Here is a 17,738-nt window from a genome sequence, read left to right on the forward strand (position 1 = left end):
GAATCGTTTTGTCTTTACATGAACCGTTTGAAAGAACTGAATCGCGGAAATGAAGTGGAGGCGGTCTCTTTAAGTGTCCCATAATTCCACGCAGCGGTCACATGTGTTCATTTCGCCGAGATCTCACACGGGATCGGACGCAACATGGGTGCTGGTAAGTGTCTACTATGCAGTCACAGCTCTTTGTACTTTTTTCTCTTATATATCTGAAGTTATGCTTCATTTTACATTTACATGTAGATTGTGCTGTAAATAGTCTGTTAACTAGAACAGTTACAATTAGATTAATTTGGCATCGAAAATGCACAGAAAAGTGAAATAGCTAGTTGAAAAACAGGAAAGGCTTAATAAAACATGTTCATATTGATGTTAAACCATGATGATCATAATGTGGAAGTGTTAAGTTGATGTGCAGGAAGGCCACGTGTGGCTCGAGGACGCACGTGGTGAATGTGCGGCCTGTCTCATGTTTTCTTTCTTTATATAGTTTGGCCGTCTGAACCCCCTGACTGAAGAGAAACATGCAAGTTTCGATTATGTTCACTTAAAGGTAAGGAAGCGTTTCTTAAATTTAATTTAAGGTCCTCGGTGACAAACAAAAGGGGAAAATTGTTAAACTTATTACTCTAGATCTTGCTCAAGGGAAGCTCTGTTCTAAAAAGTAATTGTTTATGTTTTTATTACTGATGTCTTTTCTTTTTTCAATCATGTCTAGGCTCCTATATTGGTTTGGCCCAGAGCCGAGGCCACACTCGTGCTGAAGAATCCTTCTCTAAAAATGATTTGGTAAGTTAAGTGATATACCTGTTTTTCTAGTTGTTAGCCCCTTTTATTGCACACTCAAGTCCTGCATGTCTTGAGTGATCAACACGGAGGGGTAGAGGAATTCTCTCAAAAACCTGAAGTATTGGCTTAATATTCCTTGCTTCGGATCCTGTCGGGAGAAACAATCTTTGTAGTAGTTAGTTGTGCTAATTGTGGTTAGATACCTGCTCATCTGTCTGCATTTATTTTGCAGCTAATAAATCGCAAAGGCAGAAAATGGAAGAACCACAGTCATTCGGTGAGTATTTATACAACCAGTCTGAAATACTAATGTTCCCTTCTTTGCTTTGCCCTCTGGAGGCTGTCGGTGTCTCTAGTGGCCATAATAGGGGGGTACAGTAAGCTACTCTTGCTAAAACCTAGGTCAGAGGTCACTTGTCTGTGCCTGGATCCTGTCGCAAGAAACATGTATATCAGGATTCAATGTTAAATTCAGTAGTGTAATCTGATTTGTCTTAATTTTAAAGTGAAATAAGGTTTTTCCTCTTGTTTCTCAACAGAAACCATTGATGGCTTCATTCCTGGGGCACATGTGTTCAGTGATCGTGGTGGCATGTTCCGCATAGTAGTGATGCAGTATGAGTGGAGCTAATCTTATCACTGTTTGGAGCATGCCTGAAATGAGGGTTGGTGTTACCATTGTAAACCATGTGTTTTTATATATATTTGTATTAATATTTTGAAATGTATGGCTTATAAATAAAGATGCTTCTTTAGCTTTTGTGTTTTGTTCTAACATCAAGTCATGAATCATGATCCTCTCAGAGAGAAAAGTACTCTTATTAGTGGCCATGATTCATCTGTATCTTGGTCTGTGCATTTATTTTCTTGGAGGAACTTTTGCAAATTTAAGCTGGGTACACTGATTTTGGCCATGTGAGACAAATTTTGCAAATCTGAAAAAATTCCTTTGTCCCTAGGCCAAAATCTGCAGTGTAACTATTATGACCAAGTTGTCGTGGTTGTTTAAGACAAGCATGACCAAAATTAACATTAGAGATTTCTTTGTAGCCACCATTTTAATCCTGCTTGTAATGCAGATCACTTTATTGAAAAACTCCGTATGACTCTTGTGTATTTAGTGTCTTCACTGTTGTACACTCTGATATAATTGATAACAGATTTTACAGTGAGACTCATGTTCATACAGTGACAAGAAACAATGTTAAAGGACTATTATAAATTGCACAGCTTCAGGCAGGAAATATTTAAATGGATGGAGCTTTAGCTATTGATGCTTTTGTCTTCCAGATGGGAGCTGTGAATAAAGTCCTGTTTCAGAGTGACTCAAAACAAAATGGAGTATTAAATATTGAAATTCAAAGAATATTTAGAATGAGATACCAGAATTTGCAATGAAGTTAGCAACTTTAATATTAATAGTCCTGAAATAAAAGTGATTTTGCAAGGTAACAAAATTCAATCAAAATCGGTTAATATCACTATGAATTATATAGCATAAACTATATTCTGAAATAATGTTTGCATCGTGCATTTAAGTTTTCTATTTAATGCTTGTTGCATAAGTAATTTGCACCTTTCAAAACCTGCTGTTTGTGGTCTTCACAAATCACATTTATCATCACTGGACTTGAATACGTAATTACAGTAATCTGGGACATATTTTTCTTTACCTTTAATTTTGTTAATTGTTTTTGGGAATGAAGGTATCACTTTGTATTGACATCTTCCTGATTTGCGGCAAAGGATATTGTTAGCATTGTTTTGCCCTGCTGTCTGTGGCCAAGAGACCTATTTTTGGATCATGACCCACCAGTTGAGAATCACTAATGAAATAGACAATGATGTAAGTTTGAATGCAGATGTTACAATAACAGGATTTCTCTTGATTTACAGCACCTGATAAGGGGGTAAAATAAATTGAGAACTCTAGCTAAACTAACAAACAAAGGACCTCAGAGCTGCACAGCACAACCACATACTTTTACCACACATGGAAGGTGACTGTTGTACAACACAGAGCTCTGACACATGGCCATATAGGTCTTTACCCTCAGTGCAGTGCCCTACTCTTGTTTTAGAGCAGTGGTTCTCAACCAGGGGGCTGGGGCCCACTAGGGGGCCTCAAGATGACTTCAAATTAGTTAAAAAATGAAGAAACAAGCATGAAAATAAGCTAATGCCGGGCGTAGACCAAAGGATTTTCACTGTCCCAGACTAAAGACCGGCAGTCTTTAGGAATCTTACTGGAGTCTCGGCACGCTCCCGACGCCTCGATCGTTAAATGTGAGGTGATAATCTGCAGTCGGCGACCCGATTTATGCCAGTCTTTCTCTAGTCTTTCATTTCAAACATGTTTGATATTATCGCAAGTCTTAGTCTGAGACTAAAAACTGTGAACCCAAGTCTTTAGATGTGAGCTGATAATCTTATAAAGTCTTTTCTAAATCTTTTCAAAGTCTTTAGGTGTACAGAAAAGCATAAGACAATTAAACAATCAAGATGTAAATTTTAAAGATTTTATTAGGTAGAAATTGCTTACAAATCAGCAGCACAGAAAGATACTAAACTAAATGGTGAATATATATTTATGTATTTAGCATTTTGTCCTGGAAATGACATTTTTTGGAATAAAATGTCTGACTCTTTTGCATTGCTAATTTCTTTACTAGCATTTGATAAATTATAAATACACTATAAATATGTTTTATAAGCTATTAACCACACAAAATAATTAAAGATTTTTACATTTTTATAAAAGTTGTACGAGATAAAAAGTTTTTTGACGATTTTTTAAAAGTCAGATAAATATATTTTCAGTTTAAATAACTTGTACAAACAATTTGATTATATACTTCAACTTAAGGCAGAACTTAGATTTTTAAGTTGAAATAGGTGTAAAATTTTTATTTTACAGTGCACAAATATTTTTAAACTTAAAATTTGACTTCAAACTATGGACATTAAAAAAAATTATATATATATATATATATATATATATATATATATATATATATAATTTTTTCTCAGTCTATTGCATACCGTTCACTGTTTCCTTGGTAAACAAGTACACTTCGGACAAAAAACTTTGGCCATATATACTGTATATATACAGTAGTCAACATTTGAAGTGGCTCAGATATATATATATATATATATATATATATATATATATATATATATATAATTTAGTCCAATTTAATATAATATATAATTTAATCCACATAGTAAGATATCAAAAAGGAGTGTAATATATTTTTTACGATGTATTTTTATATATTTTAAAAAGATACCAGTAGGCCTAAATAACTGGCATTTGAAAAGTAGCAAAATTAAATGATAAAGCCAAGGACAAAAGGTTCACTTTATATACTGTATATATTATTTATATATAAATATTTATATATATATTGTAAGTTTTAATAAAACCAACTCCTGGGATATAAAAGTGCCTGAAATAAAATAAAATAAAAACTAAGCTATAGAAAAGCAAGAAGGCATAACATCATTAATGGTCAATAAATCTGATTATAAACGCAGCATAATGCATTTACATGATTCATTATATGTTGACGTAAATTTAGAGCGAGGTCTGACTAAATGACAGTTTGGTTATCTATACATTCAGGGCGAAGTAAAATTTATGGGCACAGAAGTGATTCATGGTTTCATTACACAAACTTGGTCCTTAGTCCTTAGTTACAGTTTCTATGCAGTGTGAATTTCATTGTGATTGAAGGAAGAGAAAGGAAGATGAGGAATCTGAATTTCAAACATTATGGTAATGGATGTGTTAGCCGCTTGCTACGGCCTATTTTGTGAATCACTTTTGATAATCACATATACAATTAAGATGTCTGGAAACACTGTGCCTGAATCAAGTATTGGACCATAATTATAAACCGTTGTGGCTTTTGTTCTTCTAAACATTGTGAATTTTTGCCAATTCAGCAGGATTCTGCTTCGTTGATAGCTTTATTCATTCTTTTAGTACTTGTAAGGAATAAATGGTAGCACTTTACAAAAAGGGCTCCTTAGTAAACATTACTTAACGTTAAACTAACATTAACTCTTTCCCTGCCAACGTTTTAGAGAAACGTTGCCAGCCAGCACCAGCATTTTTAATCAGTTTCATGGCCCCCAGAATATTTTGTTGTATGAATATCTGAACATAATATATATCAAAAGAACAGACCCTCTGCTTAAAAAAAAAAGTTTTATTCTAGCTTGATGCATTCTTTTTTTTATATATATATAACATTTGCAGATTAATGTCTTTTTGGGGAAACGTAATGAAAAAAAGAAGTGCAATAATGGGAGTAATAATTGGCAACCTTTTCATAATAACATCTAATATTTCATAGGAATATTGATAAATAATTTATTTCCCTATTCACTTGTTGTGTCCCCCAAAAGGCCCGATAAACATGATTTAAGTCCTGGTGTCCTCTACACTGGACATGTATGAAATCAATGCCCTGTTTTGTAACAGAAAGTAATATTTTGATTAGAAACCACAAAATATTTTCTTGAGATATTGCTTTATGAAAAACAATTTGAAAATTAGTCAGGTTTAAATGATAGTTACAAATATTTCCATAAGAGTGCTAAATTTGATCACTAAATTAATGCCAGACATTTTTAAAGATCAATAAGTTGTTTTCATGGTGAAACCTCAGTAACTACACTGATTAGTTGTGTCTATTTGATTCAGTAAAAAGAATTGACTCATTCATTCTGGAATCACTTCACAGTGTTGCGGTGCCATTGAATAAGTGAAGGAAAGTCTGTCAGAGTTTAATTCAGTGTTTCATCTGCATTGGCAGAATACACTTGCACATATAGCTTTGTACTCTGAGAGTAACAAACAACCTCTATGTCATGAAATTTAAACCCAGACAAGAACATTTGCTCTATTTTTGGCCTGTACCATGGGGAATGTTGAAGAGTTGGGCCATACTCACACAGGACTGTGATTGGATCTGGACAAAGTGCCAGTCGGCTGTCTTCCAGGACCATGTCTGGTTACTTTGATGTGACCCAGATGTAAAATGTGGTACAGGATTGGATACGATGGGCCATGTTCATGCAAGCTACATGTTTTTTGGCAGAGAGAACTCTTACTGAGGAAAGGGGTTTAAGGCTGAATGACTTGAACATTTTTCAGAGGGGAATAACAAGATGTGTTTGGATAACACAGCAGTGAAAAACTACTACCCTTCATGAAGGGGTGCCATAACAACATAAAGTATGTTTATATCTGAGGAGTGTCTGAAACAGTCTATCACCTTCTTTGTTTTTGATGATGTGGGATGCTTGTGTCTCAAATTATCGTAACCAGCGAAGCCTCATGTGGTCAACCAGTTTCATCAGAAAGCCGGACCATCGCTAGGGTTTCAAGGGCCTCGGCTCTCATTCGGTTGAAATTGATGGTCATGTCAGAAAAATAAATCAGAAAGAATTTTTTGCTGGCAAATAACATGGCTGCACCAACACCAAACCAGCTTGGACCAGCAAAGGCTATCATATAAATAATCTCGCTCAGTGTCTCTGATACAGAAACGTACTTCCTCCTTTCCTGCTTGCTCTCCTTCTATCTGTCTCTTTGTGTTGCTCTCACATGAATGATGATCACTTTCATCCAGTGCAACCCACAGCTTAATATATTCTCTGTCAAACACACACACAAGCGCTTTGAAGTCTGTTTGTAAATGGAGAAAAAAACCTTCTTGACCTTCTCCAGGTCACCGATGGAACAAAGTGCTGAATTATGTAGGATCCTTTTACATTTCTCAGGAGGACAAAACAAAATTCATCTCATGCAGAGGATCACTGTCAGACATAACACATACTTCACCTCGTCCTGCTCTAGCAGAGATTGAGCTGTGGGCAGACAGGATATGTGTGGATAGATGCCATACTGTTCTTTAAACTGACTTGTTTCAGACTGGTCTGAACCAGGTTTCTTCACATTTGGCATACTTTGAAAATATTTGACACTTTGTGTAGATGATGTAAGCCTACCTATTTAACCTCAACATTGCTCATCATGAAGTTTAATGTAGAGAAGAGCACCTTACAAATGAGCTGAATGCATCATCACATCATGTTGTTTGATTTTTTTGTTTCCTTTTTTGTATTTTCATGTGCAAAATGTTTGATAAGGCCACTTTGGGCCTTTTGAATCTTGGCCTAAGCTAACATGCTAAAGCTATAAGCAACAACAAATGAGGGAACGTGGATTTATAATGTATTGTCCCTTAACTGGAAAACATTGCATGTTACCTTGTAATAATAAAAAAAAAAATCTCCATTTGAGGTCATACTACTCTTTGAAAAATGATAAAATAGATGGCATAGCAGTGGATCTCAAGCAGGGGTCCCGAGCCCATTATGTGGCCTTAGCAAACTTCCAAATAGGGCCACAGGATGTCTTATAGATTTTTTTTTAATTTAATTAAATAATTGTAACTTAATCAAAATGCTAAAAACATATAAAATCAAGATGAAATCATATTTCTTTTTCCTTTCTTTTTCCTCAAGAGCTAATATTTTGGTTACACTTTATTTTACAGTACATGTACTTACAGTGTACTTACCTAAGAAAGTACTGTAACTATATTGGTTAAGTTTAGGTTTATGGGTAGGTTCAGGGTTTGTAGTTATTATAACCCAGTTATTGTAATTGCTATAAGTACATAGTATGCACACGAGGAACAGGTCAGTAAAATAAAGTGCTACCAATATTTTTATTGAAGAACATATGTAACATCTCCGTTTCTAGTCGCACTGCTGCGGGCGAGATTTGAACCAGCGTTTCCGCTATGGGAGGATGATGCCCTAACACGGACGCAGCCTCCATGTTTTTCGCATGCACCTCTTGATCAGGGGAGTGAGGTTTACCTGCACAGTTCTTTGGTGTCCGTTTCACATACAGTTTTTGAAACTTGAATCTGGAATTAAAAATCAACAGTCAATAAAAAAGGAAAAGACCTACAAGAAGCTTTGTCTACAGAAATGCTGAATTAAGAAGGTATCTTAACCAATGTAATGGCGGACCTTCAAAAATTGTGTTGGGACGATAACCTTTGTCACAAAGGTTTAGAAATAGTGTAAAGTGCATTGTATGTGTGATATATTTTCTGGCATATTTTTATATGAAAGAAATATTATGATCAATAGTGTTATTCTGAACTGAGCCACAGTGCAAAACTAACAATTAGGCGTACCAGATTTCATGTGACCAAGTCACTTAAAAATAAGGTGAACTAAAGGCAAAATTGTAAGGTTAAAGCTTTTATATCATAAAAGAGCCAAACTTGAGAATGATTTTGTTTAGTGTCTGGCCTAGAATGTACAAGTTGTTGCCAGAATGAAAAGTCCAAAATGCAGGACATTAGTAAGCTCTGTCAATCATGAGAAATGCTGACAGACTTTGTGTATGCTGAACATGTGCTTTTGATTTTATGTTCTGTACCTTCTCACAGACACTGATTGTTCAAAGGAGCAGAATAAAAGGAAAGCCACATTTAGTCATGAGAAATTTGTGTCTGTCATTGAGGACTCCAGCACTGTGTATTACCAACACTTACTCTTATACTCACACATACTTTAAATGTTTAACTTACTATTCACTTTTAAAACCTCAGTATCTGATTTCATTTGTTAATAGTTTTTGCTGTAGCCTAGTGTTGTGGTACATTCAGGTTGCCAGTGAACATGAGCATCAGTCCTTGTGATAGCTTGACCATAACAAACATGTCTGCAGCCTTTCAGGAAATTTACTAGACTAAATCAATCAAAAAATTCACAATAAACTAGCTGTGAGATTTAAAAACAACAACAAAAACAATGCAAATACAATATTGGAGAGGCTTTGTGCCCTTTTATCCTGTGTCTGAGGTTATAGTTTAAACCAGTCCTTTAAGAGTCATGAATTTGATCCTCTTTTACACTAATGTGTACAATATCTATGACTAAATAGCCTGAATAACAGCATACTAGAATCACGTTAATCAGGATAATTGGCTCTGATTGGACCCTCTGATGAAATTAAAGTCACTGAGGGGGCTTTCACACTGGCAGTTTAGTTCGGAACGGGGCACGGTTCGCATGAAAAATCGCTAATGTGAACGCTGTCATGGGACCCGGGTGCGCACTGGGGTACCGAACCCGAGACTACCTGGAGGAGGTGGTTTGAGTTCGGTTGCTCCCGACAGTGTTGCCAACTTAGCAATTTTGTTGCTAGATTTAGCAACTTTTTTGACTACCCTAGCAACTTTTTTTCCAAAAAGCACCTAGCAACAAATTTAGCAATTTTTTACATTTATTTGGCAACTTTAGCAATTTTTGGGAAAGTCACTCTAATCCAAACGACATGTGTACAAGCTAGCTAAATAGACTGAGCGGTTCATTCATAATTCCTTAAGATCACTGTGGAAATTGCTGTGAAAACTGAAAGACAAAATACAATGAGCACAGGGGCGGGGCCATAGACATAATAAGACGCCCTATTGGCCACTGGAGTGTACGCCGACATATTGCGGAGGGCAACTTTCCAAAACCTCTCATTACGGGAATTGAGAAAAATGCCTGCTTCATGTGCTGATTGGGGCTGTACAAATCGCCACACAATTGAAAACAGGTCTTGGGGATTTTACAAGCAAATCTAAATTAGCATTTCAAATAATACATATAACATAATGGCATAGTTTTGCGTTGCGATCACGTAATGACGTCAAAGCGCAATGACGTCACAACGTCATTTAGCAACTTTTAGCAACAAATCGATCTGCCTTTAGCAACTTCCCGAACCGTGCTGCGATTCGCGTGTATGTGAAAGCAACACAGACTCGGGTCGGGTGCGCACTTGTTCAGGATGTAAAATATCCTGCGCATGCGTTTTAGCCGATTATTATGTATTTAGTTAAATAAAACACACGTAAGGGATGAAGATTTACCCTGGATACGAGCAAGAGTGAGTCTGCAGTGTATTCGCGCATAGTGCGTGCAATCAGGGCAACAAATTAATAGAAATCCACTGTCTCCTCAAAAGAGTCCATTTGCAAGCAGCGGAAAGAAAGCTTATGCGAAACACACACACAGTTAACCTGCATTTTTTACTCAGCTATGAATAATAGCACCAAATTAATAAAAAACACAATATATATTGACCCGCGTCGTGTTTTCTATCATGCGCCGTGGCGTGCACGTTTGCAATGACGTAAGATGCACGCAAACGCACCAGAGTTCGATAGAATCAAGTTGAGTGTGAAACCAGACCAACGCTGCGGGGGGCGCCGGGAACAATCGCGAAGAAAAGATAGATGATTAGTTTGCGGAGTTCAATGGAGGTCATGTATTGTATATGTGTACATTATTTAAAATTATTAGTATTAAATGTGGACCTCCAAATGTAAATTTTATGGGAAATAATATTTTTTTTTACTACAATACATGTTTAGCTGTGCTTTAATGCTTCATTTATTCACTTGATGAAATCAGCGCAAGGTACATTAACTATTAGGCAGTTAATTACTTTCACATAATTACTCACATTTTAAATCATTCTGTTTTTTGTCTTGAGGTTTTTGTTTTACAAAAAAGTCAATACCAAATAAATTGATAAAAATCAAATCAAAGAAGTTGGGAGGCATGAAAAGTGCAAGAGAGAAATGAAAGGGGTGACTTTGTGTGTATTGCAACTAGAAGACAAAGTGTTCCCAAGACCCATCTGCAATCCATCTGAACGTGCCCTGTTGAGTCTTATTATAAACACACTGCGTATTTGTGTATGCATGAATTCATGACCGCTGTGACACCCCTCAACCACCAAACTAATGGAAGAGAAAGTAAAAAAGAGTGTCCTAATTTAAGTGTGATTTAAGAAACATTTAGCAGCAGTATTCTAATCTATTCACGCATACGCTTGACACAGTAACCTGCTATACAAATTGTTATGTAACAATTACATGTCAAACCAGATTTGCATTTTTGTCACTGAATATCCTGTTACCCCCAGGAAATGTCAGATTGCAGTAGAAAAATGTGTTGCAAATGGCATTTCATGTTGTTTTTAAGTGCTTGAGTGAATTAAATCCAATAAGAGGGGCGGAAAATAGGATTAAGAGGAGTGCATAATTTCCCATGGTGCACCTGAAATGTGACATATTAAGATTTAGTCATCTGAGAGTCAGAGTTGGCTGCCATAGCAACAGTATTACAACATGTTAATTGTGTGCAGGGGCAGAGGAGATCACCCTGACCATTTCACACTGAGAGTGTCACTGTATGTGTGTGCAGGTGCTGATGAAGACGAAGTAGCAAAGTAAAAAATTACTGGCCTCAGTAATTTAAATGTTAAAAATAAAGCTGGTACACGCTTTACAGAGCTTTGCCTGAATGATTAAAGACCAATGTGATTCTATACAATTGACACAATTGACACCTATAGGTCTCTAAGCATGCATGATGCATTTAGATTTTTCGTTTCAGTGACCTAGAAACAAAAAATAGAGAGACAGTCCCATAATGATTATGATTATATAAACAAATGTGCATGTGAGATGCCATGCACATTTTTGCCCAAAACCCTGTTGAAAGAAAAACTGTATTGCAGGTTACCAGCATTATGATTTGTTCTGGATGTTGGTGGGTGCAGTCCCCGGCAGCTTTCTTAAAAAGCTTAAAGGGATAGTTCACCCCAAAATAAAAATCCGACATCATTTACTCACCCTCATGTTATTCCAAATATGTCTTCTGGATTGCAGTGGAAAACAAACAAAAAAAGATTTTGTTTCCCTGCATACAATGGTAGTCAAAGGTAGCCAAAATATCTTCATTTTTCTTTTGCCTAGAAGAAAGTCAGTCAGATTTGAAACAAAATGAAGGTTAGTGACAGCATTTTCTTTTTGGGGTGAACTGTCCCTTTAACCAGCAAGACTTCACTCACTGAAGGAATTAGCAAGATTTGCTTAAAACTTATTTAGCACATTTTTGGTAAATTTCAAAATTTTAAAACAACATACACAAATGTTGAACAATTGCACACAGTAGACTTTCCATGAACTTGAAAAGAGTTTTAACTGAATAGACTTAACTTAACGTTAAATTTCTGTGAATAAATATTACAAGCTTTTTACTTTACGATCGTACTTGAAGTAAATGTGATAAAGATCTACAGTAACATTTACTTACAAATGTTAGGTAAACTCTACTAAATATGTGTTCTGCTCTATTCACCACAACCAGGAAGGTACCACAACCTTCATCTTCATGGTTGACCAACAGTCACTTTTGTCTCCATGTAGGTTCACCAGCTCTAACCAGCATGGAAATTCATAAACTAGTCTTTTCAACATGGAACACCTTTCCAATAACAAGCTTGCTCTTTCATCAGTACTTCAGTCTTGATAGCACCCAATACATGTGCTATCGTACATGATAAAACTTCTTAAAATGCGTGTTGTCTCATACAACTGCCGTGGGTTGCGAGTGGGACATACTGCTACTGATAGATCAAAACGTGTAGTTGTGGACACAATGCTGTATGAGTGTGACATTTTGTGCCTGCAAGAAACCTGGCTGGCAAAACAAGATTTGGATAAGCTGAACACTATACATGTGAACTTTCATGGGGCTGGAGAGTCCACTACTGATCTTAATACAAAGATGGTTCGAGGTAGGATAGCTGGTGGTGTACCAGTACTGTGGAACATCAAATATGACTCAATGGTGAATGTGGTGCGCTTAAATGTTGACTGGGCAATAGGGCTGGAGTGTAATTTGAATGAAAAGAAATTTACTGTCTTACATGTTTATACACCGTATGAATCATATGAGCATGAGGATGAATTTTTGAACAGGTTAGCTTTTATTCGGGCATTTATTGAGGATAATAGTTCATCTTGTGTTTATGTTATGGGTGATTTTAATGCTGACATGTCAGATAGCAAATCTTTATTTGCAGAACACTTGCAGCAGTTCTGTAATGAGTCTAAATTAATTCTATCAAGCATAGCTTTGCAACCTGATACAAGTTTTACATGTTAGTGAAGCGTGGAACACAACATCGTGGTTAGACCTTGTTGTGACCACAGCTGATGCTCAAGCTTCACTGGTAAATGTGGAGATTTGCTATGAACTTGCCACCTCGGATCACCAATTGCTGCTCTGTTAGATGTTGAGAATGTTCCTCTGTTGTCCAGAAATAATAATGTAGCTTCCTCAAGTAAACTGGGCTGGGCAAAGCTGAGTAAAGAGGAGGTGGCTGAATATTCATTGCGAACTGAACGTTTTTTAAATAATATTGCTATGCCCCATGAGGCCCTAATGTGCTCAGATGTCAATTGTAAGTATGTGCAACATGTTGAAAAACTCTGTGCCATGTATGACAGTATTGTGAAATGTTTAAATGCTGCCAGTGAACCCTTTTGTAAAACGAAATGTAAGGTGCTTAACATCAGACCTGGGTGGAATTAGTTTGTGGCTGGGTATTATGATGAGGCAAGAGAGGCCTTTAGACTCTGGTCAGAGGCAGGTAAGCCTAGAAATGGGGTACTGCTTGATATGAAAAAACAGACAAATGCCAGAGTTAAGTATGCACTTCGTTTTATTAAGAACAATGAAAATACAATGAGAGCAGACTCGCTGGCCAGAAAGTTACAGAAAAACAACCTCACTGACTTTTGGCAAGAGGTCAAAGTAATGAATAACAATAAGACTTCCTTACCAGCTGATATTGAAGGTATTAGTAGCCCAGAAAAAATAGCTGAGCTTTGGCGAGAGCACTACTTTGAATTGTTTAATTGTGTTAAAAGTAACCCAGTTAGACTCAATCATGAACATATTGATTTCTCGGCAGATATGATAATTAAGGCAGTAGATATTTATGATGCCATCAATATGTTGGAGAACAACAAAGCCTGTGGTATGGATTGCATTACTGCAGAACATCTAAAATATGCCAGCCATAGGCTCTGCCCATTGTTGTCTATGTGTTTTAATGGTTGTCTGGTTCATGGTGTCCTGCCTAATACTTTTATGTCTGTAATGTTATTGCCTGTGCTTAAAGATAAGGCTGGTAAGCTCAACAGTATTGACAACTATCGACCAATTGCATTGGCCAATATCTTGTCTAAGGTACTGGAGAGAATACTGCTAACAAAGCTAGAAATGTATGTCCTCACTTCTGACAATCAGTTTGGGTTTAAGAGAAGGCATGGAACTGATTTGTGTATCTATGCTCTAAAAGAGATTGTGTCCAGGTACACGAGCCTGTATTCATCTATGTTTTTATGTTTTATTGATGCGTCAAAGGCATTTGATAGAATCAATCATGAACTATTGTTTGTAAAACTGTTAGATAGAGGCGCCCCTAAATTTTTAGTGAGAATTTTAGTGTTTTGGTATGCCCATCAGATGTTTCAGGTTAAATGGGACAATGTTGTATCTGCTCCTTTTCATGTTAGCAATGGAGTGAGACAAGGTGGTATTATTTCTCCTATTTTATTCAATGTCTATATGGATGAATTATCAAACCAGTTAAATAGGCTAAAAACTGGCTGTCTTGTGGGCAATACTATGGTTAATCATCTTATGTAGGCAGATGACTTGGTCCTGCTCTGTCCATATAGTGCTGGGCTGCAGCAGTTGCTGAAGGTGTGCTCTCAGAATGGCCTTGATTATGATATAAAGTATAACGCTAAAAAAAGCCACATGATGGTAGTTAGAAGTGATGAGGACAAGAAATCAACTTTTCCGACTTTTTATCTGTCAGACAACCCTCTTTCTGTGTGTGAGGAAGCTAAATATTTAGGTCATGTTATATCCAATGACTGGACAGATGACAAAGATCTATGCCGTCAACGCTGTAAAATTTATTGTCAAGCTAACATGCTTATAAGGAGGTTTTCAATGTGCTCTGATAATGTGAAGTGCTCTTTGTTTAGAACCTACATCACACCGCTATATACTGCTCAATTGTGGTCTAATTATAAGAAAAAGAGTATGCAGAGGCTCAAGTTAGCATACAATGATGCGATGAGATTGCTGCATCGTGTCCCTAGGTGGCATAGTGCCAGTCATTTGTTCGTGTCTAATAGAGTGCCGACTTGGGAGGCGCTCTTGAGACAACTGATGTTTGGTTTTCTCGGGGTGTCTGGACAATTCAGTAAACAGTATAATTGAGGCCCTAGTCAATCCTCTTAAAAGCTGTTATAGACATATTTCGAGGTTAAGACGACATTGGTGCAATAGCCTGTATCTCCTATAGAATTTTTAATGTATTTTTGTATCTCCTTTCTATGCTGTGTTATATGGACTTGTGTCTGCAATAAAGTTTATACATGTGCTTTTCATAACCCACTTACTATGACTTTGGCCTCATTTCTCTCTAAATCATTTGCTCTATTCTCGTCTCTGGCCGCCCTACTTCCTGCAAGCACTCCTAGCTAATTGTACTATCATTTGTCAAATTTGAATTATTCAAGCATTATTGAACGCACAGTTATAAGGTCAAGAGGATTTTCCAATATGTCTGGTTGTGCCACTTTCTGTCGGTTTCTCATTAACTGCAAAGGCTGCAGTATTGTCAGGCTAAATTTCCTTTTCTCTCTGCAGTGTATTCTCTGCTGTTTCAGTATGAGTTACGATACAGGTAGTTCATGCGGCAAATGCACAGATGAAATGATAAAACAGGCTAATTTTGATGGTTTAGAAAATCACATGTAGTGGCAGCTTTAGGAGCAGTGTCTTGAGAATCTCAGTGATGTACAACTGTGGCTCATTTCCTGTCCTGATGTGGTTTAAGGGGTACACCATGTTTTAACAGAGACATCTAATTCAGTTACTCAGTAACAGTTGCCAAGGCTCTGATCAGCTTTTGACTTGCCCTTTATTACCTTCCTTTTCCTTGCTGCTCTCTCCTCTTCTTTCTCTTAATCATCATTATTTGATTCTGTAGTGAACTATTGAAAAAGCTAGTTTGTCAAGTTAATTTAAAATATATCAACAGTAAAGCTAACCTTTTGAAGAAGTTGTTAATACTTAATTCTATCTACATTTGAAAAGTAATAATGTCTACTTCAATAATTATGATAAAGTAAAATACACAATTTAAAAAGTTTCACCAAAATGAATCAGAGATCCCTACACGTTTAACATGAACTGATTCACTAAAATGAATCAGAATGTTTCCAGCTACAAAATAGTTGAACTCTTTCCCGACCAGTGTTTTTTTTAAAGTTCCCAGCCAACGCCATAATGTTTTTTTAAATCATTTTCACAAAAAAAAAAAAAAATTCTAGCTTCATTGATTCTTTTCAAATCAACACTTGCATGTGTGTAAGTTTAATAATAATAATAAAAAAGTACAAATTTGAACAAAAAGCTGTGAAAATCAAATTTTGATCAAAGACTATGTCCGGATCGGATTCAGAACAACCATCAGAACACAGATGGAGTAGATCGAGTCCATCAACACCCCCAAAGCTCACAGTCCTGTACCTCTTCCTGAGTCAACATTTCATTCGGTACAGTTAAACAGTTTTGATTTATATGCTGCTTAATGTTTGATGATCGCCTTATTTTTACATGAACGTAAGCAATGCTTCTATTGCTTGTTTCTGCTTCTTCTTCGCCTGTGTTTTGACCTAGAGATTCTGTTATCTTTAAGAAGATGCGTAATAGCGCCCCGTACTGTATAACAGTTAAAACATGGATTGCCGGAAAATTCCATCAATGGCAGGGAAGGATTGTGGCATACAGTAAATGATGGAAAATTCTGTCAATGATGGGAAAAGAGTTAATAAGAACAGATTCAGAATGAATGAGAACATTCCTATGCTTTAGAATGAGCCGATTCACAAGAATGAATCTGCCAAAACAGGACTCGTTGGTCAGCGCTCGTTGGTCAACAATTTAGTTCCTTTTTTGGAGAGGTGCCTGGAGTTAAATTAATATAATTTAGGAAGGTCTCCCCTCAGTCTTTAAAAACTGTAAACCAGTCATTGACTACGCAAGCAGCCTATTATTTTAATGAAGATTATATTTATTTATATATAAATTGGCAAAACAAAATTCTGGTAGCATACAAGGTCAGGCCTCATAAAAACCCTTTGAAATGACTCCCTTGAAACACTATGCAATAATAGTTATGAATATGATAACGATTATGCTGTGGTCGTCAGCTTAAGTCAAGTGAGGTTACTGAAGAGTCCCAGTCCACTGAGGTGTGTTTGTAAGGGTTTCACACGCACCACAGGTTAACACAATTCTGTTAGTCACCTACGCACAGCGTACTTCCGATGACACACACGTGCAAATCCCCATTCAGAGTGACCTTGGTAGTCCAGACAGAAACACACACATATCAGGCATCTCATTGACGTCAGTGCCACCCTTATGCTGAAAAGAAGAAGAGAGTTAGTGAATGCCAGTTGGTTATATTCTATTGAATGATTCAAAAAGTGCCTATAGTTTTTGCATGAAAATGTGTTTCCAAACTCATTTGACATAAAATGGTGTATCAAAGTAGCACCAAAACTGCTTATTGTACAAAAAGCAAATGAGTTTGAGAAGAATCAAGGCAAAATTTTACATATTTGAAACAGCACTACAAAAAGTATAAAACATTCAAATACTGACCTGTATGGACAGCTTGTGCTCTGATTGTTTGTATTGTAATGGCACGTCTGTCTGCACGAGTCTGTGCATGAACACTATGTGCTAGAAAGAGAGTTTACGTTTCACTAACAGTTTTTGTCTGTCTAGTCCACATGTGTAGAAGCCATTATGTGTGAGTGCAGGAGTCTTAGACGTATGGTAAATGATATTGTCTGGTCTGAATGCTTACATAAACTAGATTTTGAGTCATCCCTAACGTCTGCTGAGTCTTCTCCGTTGGCACACACATGCTTCTCAACATCTGAGAATGCCGGCTGGGCTTCAGCAGT

The 17,738-nt window shown here is 36.6% G+C and overlaps 1 long non-coding RNA gene and 2 other non-coding genes across 4 annotated transcripts; all 3 read left to right on the plus strand.

Annotated features, from left to right (window-relative positions):
* Window positions 1-476: 476 nt before the first annotated feature.
* Window positions 477-1,536, plus strand: LOC143728613 (uncharacterized). 2 transcript variants are annotated; one of them, XR_013199846.1, is made up of 4 exons: window positions 477-550; window positions 716-786; window positions 1,019-1,063; window positions 1,326-1,536. It is a non-coding gene; the product is annotated as an uncharacterized LOC143728613 (long non-coding RNA). The 2 variants fall into 2 exon arrangements; XR_013199845.1 differs by lacking the exon at window positions 1,326-1,536 and having other exon boundaries at window positions 1,019-1,238.
* LOC143729866 (small nucleolar RNA SNORA26) lies at window positions 833-952 on the plus strand. Its single transcript, XR_013200122.1, has one exon. It is a non-coding gene; the product is annotated as a small nucleolar RNA SNORA26 (small nucleolar RNA).
* LOC143729867 (small nucleolar RNA SNORA26) lies at window positions 1,113-1,235 on the plus strand. Its single transcript, XR_013200123.1, has one exon. It is a non-coding gene; the product is annotated as a small nucleolar RNA SNORA26 (small nucleolar RNA).
* Window positions 1,537-17,738: the final 16,202 nt, after the last annotated feature.

Source organism: Siphateles boraxobius, unplaced genomic scaffold (assembly GCF_051911475.1).
Source record: "Siphateles boraxobius isolate OS27281-9 unplaced genomic scaffold, OSU_SipBor_1 8, whole genome shotgun sequence".
Lineage (NCBI taxonomy): Eukaryota > Metazoa > Chordata > Actinopteri > Cypriniformes > Leuciscidae > Siphateles > Siphateles boraxobius.